Genomic DNA, 9,484 nt, shown 5'->3' with positions numbered 1-9,484 from the left:
ATTTAGCTCCCGGTGCACCTTATGAACCGGTAACCCACGCAGTAGCTTGAAGCTGAGTCACGTGTCTCTGCACACTCTAGTAAGCATTGACTTTCTCCCATAAAATTTTCCAAATCAAGTGATCATCTCGGCGCAATCCTGCTTAAGCAAGACGGGTTTGGCTGCAATCGCACTTATTTGCATGGTAAATGAAAAGGATGATAGTTATTTGATGATAATAAAACTAGTAAACAAAAAATTACATCTATTTTGGAGAGAAATCACTACAGAAATCTCTAGAATTGGCTACTTCCTTACACATATGATATGAAATTACATACTCCTAATTTAGAGCTCACCATCAAGATATTTGTTAGACTACACAATTTAGATCTCTTAGCCAATGTATTAAAAAAAACATGAGTGAATACTAAATTTAGTCCATGGAGCGATACGACTATTCCGTTTTAAGATTTATTTTTATATCCAAGGGGACTGTTCTGAAATAAAATTACTAATGTGGTTATCCTTGCAAAATGTGATTTAAATTGAGTCCGACCATATATAAATTGACAAACACTAAATTGTGTAAGTATGAATGTTTTATCTTAATTATCAACAATATTATTCTACACGGTTAATCTTGCGTTGTAATAAAAAGATATATGATTTTCATGATTATAAGTTATCATCTTGTAATAAAAAATGCAGTATATGTAGTTAATTTTGCTATGTGTAAATATAAAGTAGAGGATGCCACTACGCAGTTGGAACACCCAAGATGCAATTCTATCATGATTAGAGTAGAATCACATATCAAACGCATGGGAATGTGGATATTTACGAGTACGCGAATAAGATAAGTGTTCTACACATAAATGGGTACAAGCTAGTATCATCAATAAGTGACCCTAAACACCTACTTAGGAGTCATTCATAACCCCACCGTGTTCTTTTTCCAAAGTCAATTGTAAAGAGACAATCATGGTTACACACGTGGTTAGTGCATTTTAATTAAATTTACTTTGGAAGTTATTTACAACCAGATATTATAAATCTCCAAGTCGTCACATAACTACAGGCATGGCATTCCGAAAGATTTAATCTTCCATGGGTACTCCAATTAGTCCATCACAAACTATCACAAGCTGCGTTGGAAAGATCTCAACATCGGGATAGCCCGAAGCATCGCCGGAGTCCTGGTGCACAAGACATTTCGACAATGGTAAAACAAAACCAGCAAGACTTCCCGGAATGTCGACGATCCAGATAGGAGCCGCACGTATCTCATTCTCAGGACACGACCAGACGAGTCACATGTCGGGTTAGCTGAAACCACGGTTTCCGGGGGGCGCCGGACATCACCCAATTTGGACCAACACTCATGAGGACCATTGGCCCGGTTTGTTGATTAATTATCCATGGGTTAATTACTCCCTATACAAGTTTTATTTGTTATTAGGAAAATTTAAAATCAAAGCTGGGACTTATTGGTAGAATTTTATTCAAAGCAAACTATCAGGGGCCCCATAAACCCCAAACATGTTAGGAACGATAACCACAGAACATTACACCGGTATTATGGAAACTAGGGCGGCATTAGTGGAGAAAGGCCGAGCCTTCCACACACAACCAATTATATAGATGCATTAATTAAATAATCAAGATAGTGTAATATCGAAGATATCCATGGAGCAACCTGCACTACACCTACATCTAGCAACGCTATAACAGGGGCTGGGCAAAGCTGTAACATAGCCAAACAATGGTTTGCTAGGTAGCGGAGGTTAGAGGTTGTATCATGCAATTTGGGAGGCCGACACATAAGTGGTAGGTAGCAAGACCAAGCAATAGAAACGAGATAATTAGCAAGCAAAGATAGTAATGATATTCAAGCTAATCATCATCTTGCATGTAGTCTCTTAAGTGGGATAGTAACTCTCCTCCTCGAAAACATTCTCGACGGGTTCGTCGAACTTGGAAGCATCTTCTTATTCTACCCACAAGATAAACCGGAAAAGAACAAACAATCTAGTAAACAAACAAGTATTGCAATTATGCAACAATTAATATGCATGCATGACATTTTTAAATATTGTTATCATGGCGTCAACTCATGGCAATATTAAATGAAGCCTTGAGCCACCTAGGAGTGGTTCAAGCAATTACTTCACGCTCATTTGGGTGAAATATGCAATCTGGCAAAACATGAACATGGTGATAAATATGATGCATGGCATGGAAATAATCAAATTCTACACTCAATTCTACCACAAATTCATATAAAGATCATCACAAACGGAATTACGGTTCTATCGGAACAAAGGAAACGATATCGAGAAGGAATCAGTGATGAACAGGAAGATGAACAAGATATGGCCAGAACCTTGGCATTCCAAGTATGCCAGTAGATCAAGTATAAAGAGTAGGTCCAAATTCATATAAAAATTGTAGGATTTGAAGCTACAGAGCAAAAGTTGTGACCGAAAAGGTTTCTAGGGTGCCATTGTGCAAATCAAAGGCAAACCATTAATTTAGTTGCTCAAACCTGAGAACAAAGTTCACCACTGGAAAGAACGACAAATTTTAGATGAAATTTATATAAATATCATGTCATTTGGATATATAGAACTCAAAGGTGAGCAAAATAAAAACACAATGCAATCTGCCACTAACATCAAGATGCTAACTTACATACAACAAAACAACATGATACATGATGCAAATAAGCTCAAACATGTCATGTGGCTGTATTAGGTTTAAAATGCAGCAATTCATGTATAAGGTTCAAGTTCATAGGCATCATAGTTAAATTGATATGGAATTTACCAAATGCATTGTTGCTGTTACAAATTTTAGGACTTGGTGAAATTTAGGTGATGCTGAAAATATAACATTGACCTGCTGTGTTGCATGAAGATAACAAAAAGCAAACTATTTTTAACATAGGTGAATTTAAATGATATGTACTGAAAGTAGACATGACAGGGTTAAATTTATTCCAATGGCACAAGCTCATAGGATGTAAGGATTAATTCGTATGAAAATATGAAAATGCAACTTTATTGTAACAAGATAACAGTTATAACATGTTAGGCACTTAAGGGCAAGAAATAGACATGCTAAAGGAATTTGTCATGACAAAAAATGGCATGGAATTAAATTACACATGATTTAGTTCAAAATACATGTAGGAATCATCTTCACAGGAGCTATAGATCCATTGCAATCATCATGCAAAGTTGACAAATTTTAACAGTTTGTGTAGTTAACATCAGGATGCACTTTTACAATAGGGGTTTTATCAAGTAAATGAATTTTTACATGGATGCAAATGACATTATCATGTAGATTAGAAACAAATGCTCAAATTTTATATAAGGAACAACATCATAGGATGAATAGGGAAACATCTGCAACCATTTGGAACATGCAAGTAATGCTGAAAATAGAGCGCCAACGGATAGCAACAATGCCATAGATACTTGGGATTTCTATTTCTGTGCGCCTAGTTGCTTAGTTGCGACCAGTTGTGCCCAAGACAACTAACTTTGCTCACTTTTTCCCTCCCCCATCCACCACCGGCTCAGAAAAACCCAAACATTACAATGTCGTCCGGTCAAAAGCCTTTAACCATTACCTCCCCACTAGTTTTTTTGTCTCCTCCTGACTAGTGGGGCCGCCTGATATCCTGACAGGTGGGGCGGCGGCAACTTACTATAGGTGGGGCCTAGGCAGTGGACGTCTCTCTCTCGCTCTCACTCACTCACTCACTCACTCTCTCTCTCTCTCTCTCTCTCTCTCTCACACACACACACACACACACACACACCTCATTTCGAACAACCTGTACCCGAGTCGTTCCCCACACAACCTCCATCGCCGTCGTCGGAGCACCCGCCGATAGCCAGCAGGGCGACCGAAGAAAGGGTGCACCACATGTACCCTCCCAAACCCCTACCCACCCAGCCCATAATCGTCGCCCAATCTAGCCTGCAATCAATAGGAACCATCATCCACGATGCACTGATCCGCCGCGTTTCATGCCCCACGCTTGTACTGGCTCAAGGGGATCTGGAGGGTGGACATGCAGCATTAGATTGAGCTGCATAGGCTTGGGCAATGTTGAGGGACACCGGCCTCCATCCCATCAACTGTGTGGAGGATTGGGTCAAACCAGGAGCAACAGAGAACTCATGGATTTCGGCTAGGTAAGCCTCGAACCCCTTGAAAGTGTGATCTAACTTGATAGTATGCCTAGTATTTGAGCAATGGGCGCGTGCATTGTTTCCTGCTTGACTTAATTATTGTCTGCCTAACTGTAGAAAGCGCTTACCTTCGGCTCGCAGTTAGAATGGAAATTAGCATCCCGCGAGGTATGAAAGCACATCATTTGCCTGCATTTTGCTATCCAAAGGTGGTAGGAACAATTATTTCGTTTAAAGATTTATGCAACTCCCTCTGTTATGATTATCCTTGGAGCCAAGCCGATGCTATTGAACTGAAATATTTGGATAGTGAGGAAAAATTTGTGCCACTAACTTGCGATGAGCATGTAGAAAATCTTTTTGCTTTGAATGCTCTCAGCCATTTCAGTAAAAATTCAAATGGACGTACTCTAGCCTCCAAAAGAATGGGAAAAGGGAAAGGGTGCAACACCTGATAACTCTGCTGATAGTGAGCGGCCCCGCACTCCTCATAGGACAGGACCGGCTAAACCTATTGGCAGTGAAATACGAGCGAGTTCTACAATGGATGTAGAAGATGATGCACAGCCTGACGAGCCAGTGCCTCAAAATGATGACGAGGATGAGAGAATGTACCCTGAATTGGTTGATGAATTGAGCAAACAAGCAATGCATGACGAATACCCGGAGGAGGCAACCGGCTCTACTAGATTTGATGACACTGATGATGAAAAGAAGGAGGAGAACACTGCCATGTTGGTTCTAGACAAATACACTTGTGAGTATATGCCAACAATTGAGTGGGATAGGGACGATCCTAAGCTTATTCCAGGAACAATATTTGAATCGACAATGGACTGTCGAAATGCACTAACTACATACTGCATTCTCACTCAGAATGATTTTGTGATTGACAAGAGTGAACCCAGAAGGTTGACGGTTCAGTGTCCATATGGAGATGTAAGTGGATGTTGCATGCCTACCGTATGCATACAAGTAAATATATCCAGGTATTTAATTTTGCAGACAACATTAGTTTCAGTGATGCTTGATCCCTTCTATTTGATACACTTGTTTCATTGAATTTCATGTCAAATTGAACCCACATACGCACACTTGCCCACCTGGAGGGGGGAAGGCCCAAGCAATAGAATTAGCAAAAACTAGTTGGGAGACATATGCAGTAATGGAATGGCTTAGAGAGACACCAACACTTGTCCTACAACACTACACAAGTTGTTGTCTGAGAAGTATAAGATGAGCATACCGTACATGAGGATTTTTTTATGCAAAGGAAATGGCTCTTGACAGAATTAATGGTCCATGGAATGATACGTTTGCTTTGTTGTACACCTACATAGCGAAAGTGGAGATGGCAAGTCCAGACAATGTTGTAGAGCCTGATAAGCATACTGTATAGTACAAAATTAGAGGGAAGATAATTGAGAAGGAATGTTTCAGGAGGGCTTTTGTTTGTCTCAAAGCTTGCTAGAAGGGGTTTCTGGACGGTTGCAGACCTTATTTCTCTATGGATGCAACAACTTTGAATGGAAGATTTAGGGGACAACTAGTAGCTACTTGTGAAGTTGGTGCACACAACTAGCTTTTTCGAGTGGGTGTGTTGGAGATGAATTCAAAGGAAAGTTGGATGTGGTTTTTGAAGAATCTGCGCAACATTTTTGATGGAGCGAATTCCCCTCAGATCCCTCAGTACGGTTCATGACGAGACAAAAAGTACCGAGACGGGGTTTGCACACATTATTTACCCAGGTTCGGGGCACTAAAGAGTAATACCCTACATCCTGATTTATCTTGTTATTCGTGGTGAGGGGATACCTCGTGCAGAGGATTACAATGGTGTTTGAGATGTCTACCAAGAATTGAGTTTTAGATTGGCTCCCCAATGAGGACCTAGGCCTCCCTTTATATAGACATGAGTGGCGTAGGGTTGTATTAATTGGTCCTCGCAAAGTGCCCCTACCATGTTGATCCTGAACCCCGATTAACCATATATTCCAAGCCACATAGAATATTCCAAACCCTATATTCCCCAATTAATTGATTCCATCTAGTTCATCTGAACCAAGTAAACTCGGTGTTGATGTCTCCTACCTCTAGGGTCGAAGTAGTAGTCATCGTAGAAGTCTCATTGTCATGCACCTCAATTCCTTTCGATCACCCCATCAAGTTCTTGGTGACACAAACACTAGGTGATCTTTGCTTCACCGTCTAGCTCTTGTTCTCAAAGTTTCACTCATCCTTCATTGCCATGGCTCACCCTTTGTGCACCTCTAGCCACCCCCAGGCCCTACTCCCCTTTTCTTGATAGGGATGTGCTACTGGGGTTCCATGTTGGTTATCTTTTGGTAACATAAAAGATCCCATTCAGAGGTAGTTTTTATGAAAGTTGCTCCAAGCGAAAAAAATGATAGGTAAGATTTCGGCGACCTTCTTTGAAAGATGTTTGTCTGGCTTCTGCAAGCCAAGATCACAATGGTCATACTTTTAGCATCACATGTCAGCATGGCCTGGCCCAAGCTGCAAGCAGTGGCAATCTAGCCAAGTGGGCCAACAATTAAAATGTTTATAAAATTTATATATTTATAGATGTTATATTATTTTTCTATGATATAAAGGCTATTGAGAAATTTCAGGGTCGGTCGTGGCCTACCTTGACCAACCTCTAGCTCCGCCACTAGCTGCAAGCAACAATGTCTACATACTACAAGCAAAGGTGATAGCCAACAAAACCACCACCAACATTCCTATTTTTTGATGAATTTTCCATGAAAGACCTTGTGCTCTAGATAAGCCTTCTACACCAAGTGCCGAGCTTGGTAAGCTACCAACAAAAAACTACAATTAAGGATAAACCTTCTGCAAGGGACGTGATTATATTGATGGCCATTTGCAACGAGCTACTGGCTGGCCAGAGGTGGAAAGCTACCTAATCTAACCTAACCCATGGCTCCTAGCTAATGCACATTGAGTTAATCACTGTTAATAAAAATGAAAAGTTACGGTCGATTAAAGCATTGACATAGTTTATTCACAAGATCACGATGATGATCCGATGGCCTCGCTTAATTGGACCAAACAATTGATTACTGTGAAGAAAATCGATTGATTACTGTAGGGGATGTGTACGCGTGTGCCCAATTGCATTCATCGACTGTATAGATTACTCCTCGAACATTCTAGTCTTCCACGGTGATAACTGATTAAGTACTACTGCTAATATCACTTTGGGCTAAGTCAAACAAAGCAAATAAGTTTGTGATTGATTCCCTAAGCTTATCTCCAGAGATATTTCTGCATGTGCTGTTGAAATAAGCTTCTTATACCTCTACCTTATTAAATAGCCAAGATATAATGATACATGCAGCACTCAGCTAGGTAAACCACATGTCCCAGCCGTGTAAAGTGTCCTCTGACGTTAGGAGTCTTAGGTTTTGGCTAGCGATGCACCAAACATTCAAACTAATCAAATCACTGAGGAGGTGTTTGTTTCGTCCAGTGGTAACATAAACGTAAATGGAACCTGATTACGGACTGTAACAGCACCGAACTGGAAAAACCCCATTTTGTTTGGTTCTACGTTGTAAAGGAAACATGTACCTAAATAGTGTTTGGTTTGACACAGTAACAGACACCTTTCACAGTACATAACATAACATGGGCTTTCACATGCATCAGACAAGCACACAATTTAGAAATATTTTTGCATTCATCCAATGCAAAGTTATCTTTTAACCAGAATTTGGCTCCACTTTAACGACATTACACATTTTTAAAATGAAAATGATACAAACTCGAAATTCAACGACACTTCATAATAAACTACACAATTAGTCCCTCAAATTGTTTTTATATTGTAGGATAAATATAAGGCCAACTTCACAATCTTGCAAAGAAGCTTTTCCATTGATCTTCATCTTCCACGCCACACCACTGATCCCATTTTCTAATGAACCTTGCTTATTTTCTCATCTGCCAATAAGCACGAGTTAAAATGAGGATAAATAAACACACAAGCAACAACCAATAATAAAAAAGTTAATAGCAACTATAACATGATTGTTCTTTCTCATCAACACTTTGATGAAGGAAAAGGTGGGAATCTGCTCCATGCATTTCAACACTTTGACAAAGATAACAATAGGAAAATGATGTATACAGCAAGACCAATGAAATGAAAGACACTCTCTTAGCTAACACAGACAACAATGGTGTATATTGCAAGAACATATACTAAAATATGGTGGAAAGGATGAGATCTACTCCATGCTTTTCAACACTTTTGCCAAATATATAACAATAGTAAAATGAGGTGGGTTTTGTACACACTAGTTATGTCACACCATTATTGGAGAAGGACCTTCTTTCCCCTCAACCTTGCTTCTTTCTTTCATCTTCCAATGACACTACTAGGGAAAAGCCTATACACAGAATCTTACCAGTGGCGCTCCTCAAAATACGACGCTACTACTATTTAGGAGCAGCGCGTGCGAGCAAAACGCGCTGCTGAAACGAAAATAGCAGTAGCGCGTGTGCACTAAACCGTGCTACTGCTCTAATTGCCTTGACCTCGCCATCCAGCTAGTTATAGAAGTAGCGCCCTATATTGAACTGCGCTACTACTATAGAAGTTAGCAGCAGCGCACTTGTAAAAAAATCGCTACTGCTAAGATCAGCCCACAAGTTTAGTCCCACCTCGCTCCGTGAACAGGGTGTTTACCACCTTAAATATGTTACTTCTGAAACTATCACAACCAGTTGGTTTTCACCGAACTCTATGTGTAGAATTTGTGGCCGCAATATGAGTCCTCTCCGGTTCCTACCGGAGAGGACTCATATTGACAATTCAGATTGTACACAAAAAGATCATTGATGGCCAATGTATTTTTGCATTGATGTATTTTTGTATACTTACACTTAGCAGTAGCGCTTTTCACTGCAAAGCGCTACTGCTAGTGCAACTTAGCAGTAGCGTGCGACACTGCACAACGCTACTGCTATTCAGATTAGCTATAGCGCGTTTTGGCAAACGCGCTACAACTAACCCTACCTTATCCCCACGCACGCGGCCGACCCTCTCTCTCACTCACTCTCCCCCTCTCAGTCACTCTCGCCCGCGCCGATAACCGTCGTCGTTTGTCATCGCCGCCGCCTTCATACGTCCGCCGCCGAGGTACTCCCTCCTTCCGTCCCTCCTCCTCTCACCGCGCCCTCCTCCCTCCTCCTCGCACCGCGCCTTCCTCCGTCCGCCTGCGGCCGCCCCTCCTCCCTCCTCTGCCGGCAGCCCTCCTCCCACCGCC

Source organism: Triticum dicoccoides, chromosome 6B, assembly GCF_002162155.2.
Source record: "Triticum dicoccoides isolate Atlit2015 ecotype Zavitan chromosome 6B, WEW_v2.0, whole genome shotgun sequence".
NCBI classification, from domain to species: domain Eukaryota; kingdom Viridiplantae; phylum Streptophyta; class Magnoliopsida; order Poales; family Poaceae; genus Triticum; species Triticum dicoccoides.
The sequence above is the reverse complement of the archived record's forward strand: the minus strand, read 5'-3'. Positions refer to the sequence as shown.